Here is a 17,536-nt window from a genome sequence, read left to right on the forward strand (position 1 = left end):
AAAGTGATGAAAGAGACGGTTGTGGGGGTCCAAATGGGATAGGTGGGTGGCCACCAACATCCACCTGGATCAGGGGTCCCCTTGAATTGTGAAATATACCACCATAGCCCGTAGGTACTAGGTTTCACTTAGAAACTATGTAAAAATTGATTTGTATACAACCTGATGGGGGTCGTAGAAAGATAAAAGGAGAGGATATAGGAGGATCCATGATTAAGGAAGAAATGGGGGCGGGGGGTGGGGGGTGTCATGTCTTGAGATAGATTAAGAGATAAGAGAATCAAAGTCTCATGAGGGTTAGTTTTCCAGTCATCAAAATCCCATTTCTATGATAGTATTGTCTCCCTTGTATTTTCTTTCACTATAGTCCAGATGGAATCACTAGATGTGGTGTGATCATGAAAGATAACTCGATTCCATTCTTTCCAAACATTCTAGAGGGTAAATCCCAAGATTAAACACCATACTCTGTTAACGATTGGGTTTATAAATTAATTGGTTGGCCAACTTTTAATTGTCTCCAAAATGTCTTCCTGATGGTGGTCAAAAGGTCCAAAATGAGCAGCGGTCATCTCCCATGCCTCTCCAGTGATTCGACACAAGTTCAGAAGGTGTTGCATTGTTTCCTCTTGGTTCCAGCATAGGGGGCATGAATACGGCCCCAAAAAACCTTGTTTCAGCAGTCTATCCCATGTAAGGATTCTCTTGTGACCAACTAGCCATAAAAAATGTGCAAATTTTGGCCACACTTCCCCCACCCCTGGTTTTTCTCCAAATTTTATGTCATGGCCTATTGTGAGCATCAACTTTGATAAGGTAGGTCCCTTTGAGAGATAATGAACCTGATGTTGGATACCCCCAACTTAATTTGTCATGCTCCAAATAGAGAGGAATGTGCTAATGACGCAACTATTGTGAGAGATTCCACCATGCTTCATGACGGGCCTCTTGTTGCCAATCTCTAGCATTTTTCCATTGTCTCCAGCCCTGATAAGTTGGTTTCTCAATCCAATAGTTAGATAATCACCCTTCACTTTGTTCCTGAAGAAGGGTATTAAGGTCCTGAAGGGACGAGTCTCGACCAAGGCGAGGGAGTTTTTACCATGAATCTTCCCCAAATAAGGTAGATTTACCATCCCTAATTTCCTAGATGAAATGCTCTTGGATGAGGTAACTGTTCTAATTGGCCAAGATCCATATAGCAAAGCCTAGAGAGAAAGAATGGTCCCGCAAGAGCGTACACTGATTTTTTCCTTGGACATATTTTTGAGTCCATATCCGTTTCCATTGCTCAGTACCACCTTGGATCCAACACCACCATAAATTTTCCCCTAATACCACATTCAACTCCTCAGGATCTCACAGACATAGACCCCCTTGAAGTTTGGGCAAACAAAGTTTTTTTTTAGGCTACTACGGGCCATTTCTTCTCAAGGGTAGGTTCATGCCATAAGAACATTTTGAATATGGTAGTCAACTCTTTGTATATACTTTTCGGGGCAGGAAGGATTGATGGTTGGTAAAGCAGGATTGCCTGAAAGACATATTTCAGAAGGGTGGCACATCCAGCCATGTTAAGGACCCTGAAGTTCCAATTCAAAAACTTTTTTAAGACTTTGCAGCATAAGTCCTTCAAATAATCAATGTGAAGGAGATTAGCTAGCAGAGGAACCCCAAAATACTTCAATGGGAGAGACGCAATGGAGAATCCTAGGATGCGAGCTAGAAAGAGTTGGATCAGACATGGAGCATGGAAAACATAAATATTATATTTTTCCTTGTTAAGGAGCATACCTGAGGCGGCTTGGAATTCCGCAAGGATTCCATCAATTAGTAGAGCTTCCTGGATAGTGGCTTCCCCATACAATAAATTATCGGCGACGAATTGTTGATGCCATAAAGATATATGTTCCTGGGAGGTGGAGGCCTTTTAGATCATTATTATGTTTCACTTCCTTGACCAGACGACTTAGTCCCTCAGCAGCTATGATGAAGAGGAAAGGAAAGATCTAGTCTCCTTACTTGAGGCCTCTAGAAGACCTGAAGGTAGAAGAGCGAGTACCATTTACCAAAATTGAGAAGAAAGGGGTGGAGATCATTGACTTAATCCAGCGAATCTAATCCTCAACAAAAGAAAATTCTCTCATGATTGAAACAAGATATATCCAACTGAGCTAGTGATATGCTCTTTATAAATCCAACTTTAGCAGCATCCCCTGTTTCTTGTGGCTCTTGAGCAAATGAATAACTTCATGGGAAGAAACTATTTAGTCTAGAATTTTCCTCCCCACTACAAATCTAAATTGCTCTGGATTGATTATTTGATGGAGGATTTGTTTCAGCCGACGAACAAGAATAGAAGAAAGGATCTTATATATCACATTGCATAAAGCAATGGGCCTAAATCCACTTGTAGTGTTGGCTTCCTTATATTTTTGAATAAGGGTGAGTAATGTTTCATTTAAACTTGACCATGTCTTCTTTTATCGACGAGACTCCTCCACTATTTCAACAATTTCTGGGCCCAAGAACAACCAACAAGCCTTGAAAAATTCAGAGGTGTAACCATCTAGCTCAGATGGCTTGTTTGAAGGCATCTCTTTAACCACAGTTTCCACCTCTGCATAAGAGATTGGCCGCATTAAAGCCTCATTTTTCTCTGCAGTCATGAGTGTAGAGATATTCCGTGTGATTTGCTCAATATCTTCTGATTTGTCTATGTTGTCTTCAATCAGGAGAGTTGAGTAAAACAAGGTTAAATCTCATTCTACTCGTTGGCGCCCTAATCATAAAATAAGAAATGTTAGAAGAGGAAGGGTCCCTAGTTAATCTACTTCAACCAAAAAGCCATTGGAATTTGTTGGATGTTTTTTTGCAAGAAAATGAAACAAACTAATGATGTTAGATCTAATATAAAGGAAGAAAGTGTAGAAAAATATTGTTTGCTGGTAGCCTTCACACGTTTCAATATTTTTGTTTAATACCCACAGTCCCAAACTCCTCTAGGCTGAATTAAAACTTTAAATGCAATTTATTTGAAACACATTTCAGCTACCTCTACCATTTATATTGAGTTGATATTAGAAATAAACAAGCACACAGACATGAAATTTTTACACAGTATTTTTGGTCTAATGACCCTGGAAAATCCCACAAGGGGAAACTAGTCTTCAAGGATTTTATTAATTTTTCTTAAGGAAATCGGTACATAATAGAGGAATTAAACTTATCTCTCTTTTAGATTGATGATACCACTGCCAAGTTGCTAGAAATTCAAGCCCCCACAGTTTTGAACTCAGATTGATACATGCATTGAATTTTGTGCACAGGAACACTGAAAATGTCTTTAAAAACATGCGGGACAGAACTGATATTTTTCTAGAAATTTCGTGCCAAAGATTGGAAGCAATTTTTCCTGGAATCCCATGGAATTAACCTCTAGGTTTTTGGTTTCAATCACAAATAAAATAGTGAGACAAACCCCACAAAACTCAGCCTTGTTGACTATACTTGGCAACAATAAATAGTTCGAACAATTTCCTCTTTCCCCAATTATAAACCCGCTGAGTATTCCACTTAGCCTCTTCACAACCTCTCACAGTCCCTTAGTTGAAATCTCAACTTGCAAACATCGAAACTTAGCATGCAACCACAACCTGAAATTTTTGGGATTCGTTCCAGTCACCATCCTGAAATTTTGGGCTCCTTCTTTCAGACCTCCTTTTGTTGTACAAACTTCTTCCTAGCTTGCAATCACAATCTCCTTGCTCTCTTTGCTCTTGTCCTCAAGCATCATGAGAATATTGAGCAAAAACCATTTCCTTTTCCTTTTTTTCTTCTCAATAGAGAGGGACAACTTATTCCTATTAATCAAGGGTTGATATTAAATCTCATCCCATGAGATCAATGGTTGAGATCAAGTCCCCCACTTGACCTGCTCTCTCATGTTGTCCCCCTCACTTAAAGAACTCTTAATCACGTTAATATGTTTTTTACCTTTGTGTTTTGGTGGCTGAGTCGATACTCCTGATGGGGCTCCTACTCCAAATGGTGTGAGGTCTAATTTGGACTTCACATCAGGGAGACCCCCTATATGTTGGCGGTATCCAACACCATCAACACGTTAATACATAGTGCAAAAGGATATTTTTTTCTCCCACCCACCCAGTCGCTTTGTTGTCAGCAGTCTGTATAATGCTCTCCGATCCCTCTAAACCACCACCCACCCACCGCTATTGAATATTCATATTTGTACTACATTACTTACTAATATCATTTACTATGTTTTTCATTGTCCTTTGTCATGTGTGCTTCTTTCCAATGTGATTTCTTAAACCTTTTTATTGATTTATTAGATTTCCAATTCTTTCTATAAAAAAGAAGAAGCTATTTCAGGCAAGATTTAAACAATTATCTAAATAAATCATTATCATACAGAGCTTAAACAAAATTTTAAATCTAATAAGTAAGAATACGATATAACTTATAAATATTTTGTATCTATACATACGTGTGTATTTCATAATAGTTTGATATGTTATTATTTTTTCATTGTACAGTAAATATTACAATACATAGCCTTTAACATATATTGAATTCCAAAATTGGTTGAGAAAATAGCGAAAACCAGTATTCCAAAAACTAGCCTTCCCACTATGCCATACAGAAGATGGTTGGCCATTCTTTCGAGCAGATGCTTAGCCTTCGAGTAGTATCGGGGTGCGCTTCCAGGAGATAGGATAGTAGATCCCACGGTATGGAATGGCAGGCACAGGGAAGCATTGCATGCACTATATTGATTCATGATGTGTGGAGTCTATATACAATTACATGTAGGAAGAAAATATGTGGGGAAAGTGGATTCCAGAAGTTGTCAGGACTACACCACAATAGATCTAGTTATGGGATTTAGGGATTCAGTGATCCAAGTGGCTCTAGAAAGGCTCAAAAATCAAAGTCATTATATGTCATCAAAATGAAGACCATAACATGGAGCTCGTCTTCTTGATTCCAACAATGCAAATGAAACCTCAATCTGAGTTCATATGTGAAAGTTATGCTCAATCAAAGTTTTAGTCAAACTGGGAAAATGCCAAAGTCAACATTCTGCCACGTGGCAAGCCATACAAATGAAACATGGTAGAAAATTCAGCAAGCTTAGTGGGACCCACAAAGCTAATTTAGCAGACCAGTTAGCAAACCAGGTGGAGCCACAAGCAGGTGATGTGGCAGCACCACAAGTCGACACACGGGAAGTAGGTGACAGAAGTGGCATATGATGTGCACCAATGAGAGCTTTCCACATGACCCAATTGCATGATGCCACATGGAACCTCAAATTAGGCCCAAGTGGCCTTGGCATAGTGCAACCTTGATTTTTGTCTTATTCTCAAGGTTTGGGAGTCGTTACAATATAGACATACGTATACCATGTATTATATGGTTTGAAAACTATATTAAAACCAAAATTGGGCTTTAAAACCATATTAAAGCAAAAAGAGTTCGTGGGTTTTGAACCCAAAACCCCTCCAACAACAAGTAGCTTAATATGTATATGCCAACCACACACTTTGTCTTATTCACCCTCACACTTTGTTATAAAATGCAATTCAAATGGTTCAAAGGGAACCATATAGAATGCATGAGAGATGAAGGAACATGCAAGCTAATGAAGACATGAATCTCAATAAGATTCTAAGAATATTGTTATAGCATATGTTAGGGATATTTCAAATAATATTCTCTATGAGGAATCTTTGGATAATCTTTAAGATTCCCTAGGGGCATAATTTTGAGGGTGTTAGAAATATGTCGAATTTATACTCATTTGAACCAGTTTTTCGTAAGGAACGCAATGGTGTGATTAGTTTTTTCGTCTAAGCAACCGAAATCCAATCAACACGTAGAAGATAATCTTTGAGATTTCTGAGGAGCCCAAATTTTATCGAGCCAAAAAGGGGTCAAGTTTACAATCAAATTTCACGATTTTTCACCAGGAATTCAACCATGCAATTCGTTTCTTCAACATAGGTGTGCATTTTTAGGCCATCCTCGACAATCAAGGTATAAGATGCACTAATGCCATGTCTTCTTTTGAGTTTTTCTAAGATGATGATTTTATGTTGAGATCCTTGTTTTCCATTTTGTTAGAGGATCCTTGTATGCCTCTTCATGTGAGAGTTTGATATTTGTTCATGTTGAAGGAGAGATTTTATGAGAGAGAGTTCTTATAGAAGAACGTCTCATGGAGAAACATGCCACTCTCGTTAAGGGATTTATTCCTTGTATTGACAACTTAGAATACATCAATTACTCATCATTATCTTGCAACATTTAATGAAGCGACCTCCCCACTCTTGACACCAGGCTCGGAGACCTAGTTCACACTGGACGAACTTTGTTATGAAGTTGTGTGTGTTATTTGATTTGGTGGTTGCCTTTATGTTTCCTCTTATTTAAATTATGCACATGTGGCTTCTTAATGCTCTTTCACATGCAATTCTACTAACATCACAGAAGTAAAAGATCTTGGTTAATTTCGGTAACTGAGAGAACTCGGATCAAGTTTGGTATCAGAGAGGTCTTCTTGCTGATGCAAATTGAGAGTGTGAATACCAAAGATTGACCATGAAACAAGAAAGAATATGAAGGATGATAGAGATATCTACAAGGCCTTCTACAAGATGGAAAGCATGCTAGACATAATGTATCCAGGTTATGAGGAGAAAATGGAAAGAGAGGAACAGGAGAAAGAGAGAGTAGAGGATGATGCTCCATCTCCATGTTATAGTAAATATTCTTCTTCTTCTTCTTCTTCTCATCATTAAAAGGAGGAGGTCAATTAAATCCTTCAAGCAAAGAATGTTGAATTGAGGATACTTCTACAAGAAGAAGAATAGGAGAAGTAGAGATTGTAGCTTCAATTATGAGCCATGGAAGAGGCCTTAGAAAAATTGAAGCACAATGAAGGCTTAGAAAATCCATCATCACCTTCTTCAAAGGTAAACAATGTTGGTAATTCTTCAGTTTCATTTTCACATGATGATGATGATGATTTGGGTTCTTTTGAAAAGCACACTATAGGCATTGGTTCAATATTAATGAGGAAGATGGGATATGAAGGCAAGGTTAGGAGATAATGGGAAAGGCATTGTGAATCCCATCCAAGTGGTGGAATTACCACGAAATGCAGGATTGGGCTATGTTAGAAAGGAAGGGATAGGAGAATCTTCAGGCAACACGTCTAAGACAATGAAGGATGTTGAGATTACATCAAAATCCTCCAGTGATCGTAATTATAGGTCATTTCCAAGTGAAAGTGAGCATTTAAAGGAGAAGGCCAAAGGAAGGTATAAAATGTCTCAGTATTCTAAAGTTCATTTTGATTACAAGAAAATTGGTAATAGTGAACAAAACTTGTGGCATATAAAACCACATAGTTTTTGTGTCTTGTATAACCATATGGTTGCCAAGTGTTGGAAAAGAATGACAACAAGAAAGAAGACAAGATGTGAAATTCCTTCTCCACATCAGCGAAAGAAGAAGGTTAATTAGGTGTGGAGGAAGAAGAATAATTGCAACCATTGCAATAGAGGAGGACATCAAAGAGCCACATGTTGGGAGCTCCATCCAGAGCAGCATCTCAAGAAGGACAAAGCACTTGCAAAGGAACCAACTGGTGAAGTTATTCAACAAACGAAGAAACTCTAGAATGATGACACATTCACTTTGATGAGTGAGAGATGGTGGTATTATAGCTAGTTAAAGTAAGATAGAAATCCAAAGTGATGGTTAAACCAACAACACATTTTAGTAAGATTCATACATACATATACAGAAAATAGCTACGCATGCATGCATAAGAAAACAGATACATATATCATTTAGAGTAAACAAGATAGCTGAAATACAATACGACATATGCATGAAACGTGTTGACTTTGTTATATTAAGAAGTGTAAGTTCTAGTCATACAATACAACCATGACCAACCACTAGTTCTGATAGCGGAATGTTACATTCGTTGCCGCATGCTCCTCCAAAGAGATATACTAGCTTTGCACAGTGGAGAAGCCAACGCTCATTACAATACTATCCAAGCTTTATAGAAGATACTCCTATTGGAAGCTTGGCTAACCAAAAGCCACTACAATGAGTTATGAGGGACTATATATAGCAAAGGGTTGGGTGGCTCTTGACATTCCCCTTTGTGACAGTTCATCTACCCTCATGACTCTTCATCTACTATATGAAAGTTACATCCAAATATCAACACTTGAACTTCCACTTGACAAGACATTACATACAATCTGCACATGTACCCATGTGAGACAAAATAGGCTTGAGCAAGCCATGCAAGACATCACTATGCCTAGGACAAATGTGGGAAGACCAGCTCTTCGACATCCTCACAGTGGTTGACAGTAGCGAACTGATGCCAAGCTCGGTAGTCCATGATGGTTTCCATGTATTCTAAGGTGACATCTTTCTGGAAATGAACTCTTGCCTCCATAGCATTTTGGTACACTTCTCAAGCTCCTATGTCCAACTCGTCTGATAACATGAGCATCATTGTCTTCAGTGCGGCTGGACCAGCGACATAATGATGCATGGTGTCTGCACTGATCACCAAGTCTGGGTTGGTGGCTATGCACATCAAATCGTCAAAGTACGAGTCAAGCTCCAGTCAAACCTATGCCTTTGTCTTTGCCTGGGTGAGAGTCCTAATAGATGGGATCACATGTGCGCGCACAAAAAAATCCATACTCCTGAATACCCGTGCATGGGAAACCTGTAGATTAGTAATGAGCTAAGGAAGATCTTCATATTTCTAGATCTGACTCTAGATGCATGCCTTCAGTTCGACCGCTCTGGGCTTCATCATCTTGGGAAAGTGTAACGGGGATCCCTTGTATCTCATTTTCCATGTTTTCATGTAATCAATAATAGCATGCACATTCGACAAGATGCGTGCTCTCCTAGCACATCGCTACTGCCAACTATTGAGATGGACAACTGCCTTATGCACAGTACCAAACTTGGAATACAACACCCACATGACTACGTAATGGGAGAATACTTCATCCATTATTTCCTTCTTCAACTCTGCACGGGTGGATGTTGTAACCAATTCTTCTCCCTACTTGGCCGTCTGTAACTCCCTAGCCATTCGCTCATTCTCTGCTATCAAGAAGCGAACGCTCGAGCTAGTGGCTTCGGCATATGCTCTGGTAGCATTGGCCAATGCTGCTGGATTCTTACACATGTCAGACACAATCACTCATTCCTAAAACTGTGCAGGAGATGTGTGATCATCTGGAGTCGACACTCTGCAAGATTGCACAACTCTATGTTGGGACTCATCGAATGAGATGTTGTGCATCTCTTCCTCTGGATTGTCTCCAAGGATTTTAGTGTCTCCTTGGTCGCTTGGGACTTGCTCTGCTTCCAGATCTGGTGAAGCTGGTGGGTCGACCTCTTGGTGATGAGGCATGAGGTCAATGTCTTTCTCTAACTCTTGTTGCTTCATATCTGTATCCATCTACTCAAGTGCTTGTTCAATCTCTTGAGTGAAGTCTTGCTCCTGTGACTGCTCACCCTGCCTGCTTGGTGCCAACTATTCGGATGAGTTGACTACCTGTACTAGCATAGTTTCATTTGTCTGTACATGTTGCACCCCCTGTTGTACATGTTCTTACTACTCTTCCTTCTCCTATCTGTGCAGCTCCTATTCCTTCCGGATTTTCTCCTTCAACTCATGAAACTCCTTCTTTATTTCCTCTACTCTCCATTTTTCTCTCTGCCTTTATGCATTCCTCTTATTGTTTTGTTGCCTCTTCGCCTCTATTTCCAAAGCTGCTTTCTACACAAGTGGGTCTGCTCAAAACTTGTAGTTTTTTTCTACCTTCGCGCTATTGACAATCTTTCTCTTACCTTTGTCGCGCGCTGGTATGTTTACCTCTGCTGCTGCTACTACTGTTGCTCTCCTAGATGCTACTTCACGTTGCTTTGCTAACCATTCCATATTGATGCCAACCGGTTCATTGGGCCTAGAGAAGCTATGACAATATCTCCATGGGTCCTCCTCCACCTAATGACATGTCCCGTGGATCCACTGAAATTGTAGTCTCATGCACTGATCTTTTACAAAACAATACAGGTCATATAGATTGTATCTTCAGGAGTCAAATGGATATTTCTTGATCTCATCTACTTTGACATGTGCATGCTTGAAATTTTGTATCCCGTATAACCTGATCCACAATCGAAGAGAGGTCCAAGGTGCCTTCTTCTTCCAGTGCAGCCTAGCTAACAATCCTGCCCAGATGTGGTATGATACTTCCTACATCACGAGCTTGTCCAAGGCAAACTTCGGTAAAACATGTGGAGGCTTCTCCGCGCTGTACATCCGTATGAAGGTGTCGGATGGTGAGGCATACCAATCTACTATATTGATTAGTGCCTCCATTATTGCCTTCGACATGCAAGGTGGATCCTACTCAAATATCATCTTGTACACCAAGGTGACAAAATGATCTGACAGCTGTGTGATGACTCCTTTGAAGCTGCATTCGGACAACATTTTACAATAAGTGTTCACAGAGGTCTTCGCCGATGTCCATGCCCACTTCAAGCACGGGAACTCCTGACGGGCACAGATTGAATCCAAGATGTAAGCGGACATGTAGATTTCAGTTTGTTGACCTTTGGGCGGTTGTCGAGTTCTTGTCACTTGTTCCTTCAGCCTATGAGGAACCATGTCGGACCAGTTGCATGCTTTGCCTTCACTGGCCAGGTTGTCCAACACGATCACCCAACTTTGTGGGAACGTTTTTGTGCTATCTTGGCCATAAAAGTGACATGTAAAGATGACCAATTATTAATATGCCTTCTGCAGTATCTTCATCTTGTAGACCTTGTTGGGTGTCATCCTAAATTTGGTCAGCTCCTTCACCTAGTTCTTCAAGATATCTCTGGAGTTGGTATTGCTACTGGGTGTGCTGAAGTGTGTCTCCATGGTGATTAGCGGCTTCGACATATGATACATATAATCATAATCATGTTCCCTGAAGGTAGCAATCTCTGTCCCGCTAACACTGGTTAATGTCATCGTCTCAGGATCAGTGTGTGAGACGATCCAATGTATCATGTTTGCGCATGGGAACACGGGATACCTGCATGCAATCCAGTACAAGCCGAACTTGTGAATGTTCACATAGACTTGGCAGTCTTCGAGGTCTTCCCTAAATGTGCCTGCAAATGCATCATTGACCTCTTGCCATTTCATCTTGATGTCCTTGTCTACAATTATCTTGGTGTCTTCATAGATTAGCAAAATTGTAGACACTCACTCAATTGTTGCTCCAGTTGCACTTTCGTCAGTGTCCTTTGATCCTGATCCCTTGGAGGCCATTGATCTTGAACTGCTAAGAGGCGGATGAACACCTGCTAGATCTAGAGACATGGCGACATGCATGGCAAGAAATGCGTCAGCTAAAACCAAAGCAGACTTGAGGAACAACATGCAACACACATGGGGATTGACTGGCAAGGATTGCACAATTTTTCCTAGGAGGCCAGGAGACTAGCTGCCGGAACTGTGAAAAAGGCAATCAGGACTGCTAGGAGGTTGGCTGGCTGCTGGAATTGCACAATGCACAATCGATACTAACATGTTGGCTGTTGGCTATTGGGATTATGCAATGTGAAATTCCAGTTAGCAAGGATTGCAGTCCCAGTGACTGAATTGCACAATTTTCCAGGCTAGCAGTCACTGCCTCTCAGAATTGCGCAATGCAAGACTGGAGGACAGTCATTGGGCAAAATGCACATTTTTTGAGAGGAAGGCAGAGCCTTCCCTCTCAGGATTGTGCAATGTTATCTTGGTGAGGAAGAGTCTAGGCCAAGGTTGCCCAGACCCACTGACGGGCAACTGAAAGAAAATGTGAATGTGAATGCATGGTGATACTGAATGTAAGCAGGAGTGAATGATCATGCATGCAAGCAATAAATGCAAGATTCAGAAAATGGAACAACATCCATGTGTGTGAAGTGAGTGACCGAATTGGTGACCATTCGTGCAAAACAGTGTCATGCATGTAACATCAGTGAGATGCTAATGAAAACTGAAGCAGTGCTAGTACAAGCTAATATGCATGCCAATGAAGCAAACATTCGCAAAAATAAAGAAGACAACACTCACACAAGCCAAAACAAAAAATCGATTGAAATGTTGCAAAAGACAAGTTAAGCAGACTTACCCAGAAATAGCTGAGCTAGATGCGTCGAAGACTCCTGGATGTGATGTGGGATGTCATAGCTCCAAGATAGATGTGAAGAAGTGAGCTCTAAAGCATAAAATAAATAAGTTTGATTCTCATGACACACATGCCACAAATTTAGGAAAAAGAGAAACCTGGAGGAAATATTCTAAAACAATCTTTGCATGTAACCTCCAGCTGCTAAAAATAGCTCCCTAAAATATAGGGATACTTTTTTGCATGTTTATTTTTTCTATTTCGGGAAAAAGCAGCCCATGCATGCAACTCAAGTTTTCTCGATCCCAGGTGGAGCCGGTCAACCCGATGGCACATGTAACAGTCTGCCTGACTAAGGGTAACTTTTGCAAAGTTTCTGGGAGGAAGCTGGGCTAGATGTCTAGAGGGACTGCACAATTTTTGGGTTGAGAAACTGACTGCTGCCCAAGATTGCACAATTTATGGTCTGAGAAATCCTGTTAGGTCAGATTGCGCAGTTTTCATTGGGAAGGTTGACAGGCACGATTGTGTAGTTTCTGAGCCCAGCAAGCTGCCAGACAAGATTACACAATTTCTCGAGGGAAAATTGGTTCCCCTCCAGAATTGTGCAATTTCTTGGGGGAGCTGCTTAGCCTACAGCTGGACCAAGTCTAGGGAAGTAGCCTATGAGGAGAATGCAACAAGTTATCATGCACAGACTGTCATTCTGCTAGAGAACCACTGATGCTTGTGTACTTAACAGTGCAAGACATGTTGCTAAGGATGGTTGGTAGGGAGGCTCCAAAACGAAGCTAAGGCAAAATTTTGGAGGGTGGTTGTAGCTGCTACAACACTTGGCGACACAATAGTAGAAATCCAGCTCTCTGAACGGGCCTTATTCGTGAAAATCAATTCTAACACCTCCGGAAGTGTTGCTCAGTTCTCTGTTCATCTTGGTTTCCACACTTGGTTGATTGTGAGACGTAGCATCGGCCAAGCTCTTCTTCGGTCGACACACATTCCAATCCAAGCCAACACAGTTGTTTCAATTGGGGATGAGAGGTATATTGGTGCACAAGAAGTATAGTCGTCAGAGTCTTAGTTTCATCTCTAGTGTTGCTCCATTGTCAGTAGGCCTGGACAGTATCCCAGCGGAGTCACGCAAGAACACAAGCATCACTCCACTACCAACTATCCTCGTCAGTACTCCGGTGGAGTTACTTTCATCACTTCTCTACACAGGAATCCTTTCTCTTCTTTCACCATATCATTTTTCATTTTGAAAATTTTTCACTTTTCATTTTTTCATTTTTCATTTTTAATAACTGTGCGTAACACTTATTCATTTCAGAGGCGGAAGAGGGAACCCGACTTATTGAGAGCAGAATAGGTTGTTCCTTCAGAGAAGTAGTTTATATATACCTCTAACGTTTTTGTTAAGGTTTTCCCCTCACATTACTCTACTTGACTGAGCTGCCAAGGGTTAACCCAAAAACAATCGACTAGAGTAGGTGACACTAGTTAGCATGGAAGCATTCTGTTTTCACCAAGGTTCACTTCAACCAATACATATTTTCCATTGGAATTTCATGGACTACAGATAAAAATTTCTTCACTCAGAGGCAGGACAACAAATAACTAAGTAGTGATAGTTGCATAAGGCCTCTTGTAATCTACCCAGCTTGTTTCAATAGTCACACATGGTTTCATGTGAAACTAAACTAGGAGAACAAAACAAGAAAACAAACAAGAAAACAAAGCAAAAGCAAAAGTAAATGTGAAATCAAATCGGAAAGCAAACAAGCAAGCAAATGAACAAACATGCGAGGTAAGTAAGCAAACAAGCATGCAAGAAAACAGCGAAAAGAAAACACTACTCCTACTCCTAAGCTAACAAAACATGGGCCACTGACGCATTGGTTGACCGATGTTGGCGAAGGCATGGTTTGCGAGCAGCACAACTGTGCGAACCAGCAAACATGAAAGATATAAAAATGAAGACAAACACACTCCAAGTTTAAAAGTGTCCACGGTGCATAAGTGAGTGCAAGTACACGACATGCTATCTGTGGATTTGTCACGATGTTGTGCAACACTATGTGAAGTTGTGAAGCATATGCATACTCTTGATTGTGACATGCAATTAAATGAAAGAAACAAAGACAGCGTGTGTCATGCACATGTTCTTGCTATGTAAGATTCCTCCAATGCATGAGCGATGGGATCATGTAGTTCGAGTGGAGGAAGTATGATCTATGTGGTAGATTGATCTTCAATGCATACAAATGAGTGATGAGGACCCTTGGGTATTTCAACAATTTCCTGATCGGAAGTGAAACCAACCTCAAGAGAGCGAGGGTCTGACACAACCATTAGCTCAGGCTGAAGTGCCTCGACAGTCCAGGGGGTTTCAACTTCATCGACAGATAGATAATCATAAATAGGTGGCTTTGAAAAATCAACTACGATAGAATCATCATCGTGATAGAATATGGGAGTAAATAGATCAAGACAGCTATGATAAGAAAAATCAATGATTTCATTGGCATCATCATGATTTGATGAATTAAATAGAGGGGTAGATGAGAAGTAGACAAATTCACCCTTTGTGTTTCTAGAAAAAGAAGATGAAAAGTCAAGTGGATTTTCAATGAATAATTTATCCTCTCCGTTGTCGGATGATGGACTAACATCCAGTGTGTCCTGCGAATGATTAACATTGGGTGCATCCGTAGACGGAGATACACATTCGAAATCATGGATAGCAGGTTCACCAAAGATGTCAAGAAAGAATAGAGGAGGCTTGGACAGAAGAGAGTCATCCTTCGCCGAGTGTTGATGCTCAAGCTCCCAATCATACTTTTCATGTATGACAGTGAATGTTGGTTGTGCAACACCAACTCCATCGATGGCTTGATCCTCATTCACAACAAGTGTAGAGTCTGGAATGGAAGAACACAAGATAGTATCATCCGGAGGATCATCCAAGTACGAAGATAGAGGTTGAGGTACAAAATGCATGTGACAATTCAATGGGCTCAAAACCAAATCTGTGCGAAAATTAAGCAAAGTGATGTTGGGAGGATGTGACATTTGAACGGATGTGTGTGCATTTTCTCCTGCATCAATCTGCAGTGGTGGAGTTATTTGATGAGGGGACGATGGACAGTCACTTGGGACAACGACCATATCCATTTGTGATTGGGCACCTCCATCACTGGAGTATGCTGAGTGAGGCTTCGGTTCAAACTTTTTCTTGGGATGGATTGATTTGTTAAGGAAGTACTCAAATATATCCCAAATATATGGAAATTTCATCTAGATTTTCGATGCTTCAAACTGGAAAACATGGAAGTGTTGCCAAAAATCCATAGGCGGTTCATGCGGGGCCTTCCATTGTTGTAACAATTTTTGGTCAAGAGATTCTAGATCAAAATGATGGAAAGTAGATTCAATGAGATCACAGAACTTCTCGAGTGAGTGCACGCTGTCATCCGGTAGGCTGCAACACCACCATTGTGGGGATTCACAAAGTGTGTATGAAAGCAGCAAACTGGCCTATTTTTCATAGAACTTGTATGCATTCTCAAGGAATACATAGAAGTCCCCTAATTACTCAAGTCAAGACACCTTGCCTTCACCATCATACGTGAATTCAGACAAGTGATAAAAAGACTCCCTCGTGATGTTGAGAGGTTCGGCATGCAAAAAAAATCATGGAGGGGTTAGTGTGACAAAATCCATGATATATGCACAATGGTTCAAAATAGGATGAGAGGACACATCTTGTCATCTGGCCCTCCTTCAAGCGCCAGAAATGTTGGCGGTGCTAGACCCGCCAACATGTTAGGGGATCTCCCCAGTAAGAAGTCCCAATTAGACGTCAGACTGTTTGGTGTAGGAGTCCCAGCAGTGAGTCTTACGGTATCGCCTTGACCGTGGTTTCACACATATACAAGTAAGATGTCCCTATTAGTAGCAAGGGTGTGACATATGTAGTAAGTCAAGGAAGGTGCATGAGAGGTTCTAACGCATAGAGGGTAAGGTGAGTGCGCCCCTTGAAAATCTGTGAAAGAATGTAGTTAAGAAGGGAACACACGATCAAAGATGCATCACAACATGGAATGAAAGTAAGCTAGTAATCAAAAGTGATGGTTAAACCAACAACACATTTCAGTAAGATTCATACATACATATACAAAAAATAGCTACACATGCATGCGTAAGCAAACAGATACATATATCATTTAGAGTAAACAAGATCGCTGAAATAGAATACGACATATGCATGAAATGTGTTGGCTCTATTATATTAAGAAGTGTAAGTTCTAGTCATACAATACAACCATGACCGACCACTAGTTTCGACAACGAAACATTACAGTCACTGCCACTTGCTCCTCCAAAGAGATATACTAGCTCTGCACAATGGAGAAGCCAAGCCTCATTACAATACTGTCCAAGATTTCTCTAAGATTCTCTTATTGGAAGCTTGGTTGACCAAAAGCCGCTACAAGGGGTTATGAGGGACTATAAATAGCAAAGGGTGGGGTGGCCCTTGACATTCTCTTTTGTGACAGTTCATCTACCACTACAAGAAAAACTATCATTGGTGAGGGTCATGCTTGTGACGAACCTTTATGGTCCATCACTATTGTCGCATATGGTGACGGTCTTTAAAAAAGCTTTGTTGTAAGTGTATATAGTCATGGTCCTTTACGGTTTTTCACCAAATCCATTTTCAATGACACTTTTGGTGAGGGTAGTTAAAGGCCCATCACTAGTTCTCTCTTTGGTGACACTTTTGGTGAGGGTCGGTAAAGGTCCATCACTAATTCTCTCTTTGGTGAAACTTCTAGTTAAGATCTTTTATTTACCATCACCAATGATCTTTTTGGTTACTTTTGGTGACGGTCAATAAATGCTCGTCATCATTTATCATTCCAATGAGTTTTTGATGATGCTTCATGCTTGTGACGGAACTTTAAGGTCCATCACCAATGTCGCATATGGTGACGGTCTTTAAAAAATCATTGTTGTAAGTATATATAGTGATGGTCTTTTAAGGTTTGTCACCAAAGCCATTTTAAATGACACTTTTGGTGAGGGTCGTTAATTTCCCATCACGAAGTCTCTCTTTGGTGACACTTTTGGTGAGGGTTGTTAAAGGCCCATCACTAATTCTCTCTTTGGTGACACTTCAAGTGACGATCTTTTATTGACCCTCGCCAATGACCTTTTTGGTTACTTTTGGTGATGGTAAAAAAATGTTCGTCATCATTGATCATTCTAATGAGTTT

This window comes from Pinus tabuliformis, chromosome X, assembly GCF_031772625.1.
Source record: "Pinus tabuliformis cultivar Carrire ecotype Pingquan chromosome X, CPIR1, whole genome shotgun sequence".
Taxonomy (NCBI): Eukaryota; Viridiplantae; Streptophyta; class Pinopsida; order Pinales; family Pinaceae; genus Pinus; species Pinus tabuliformis.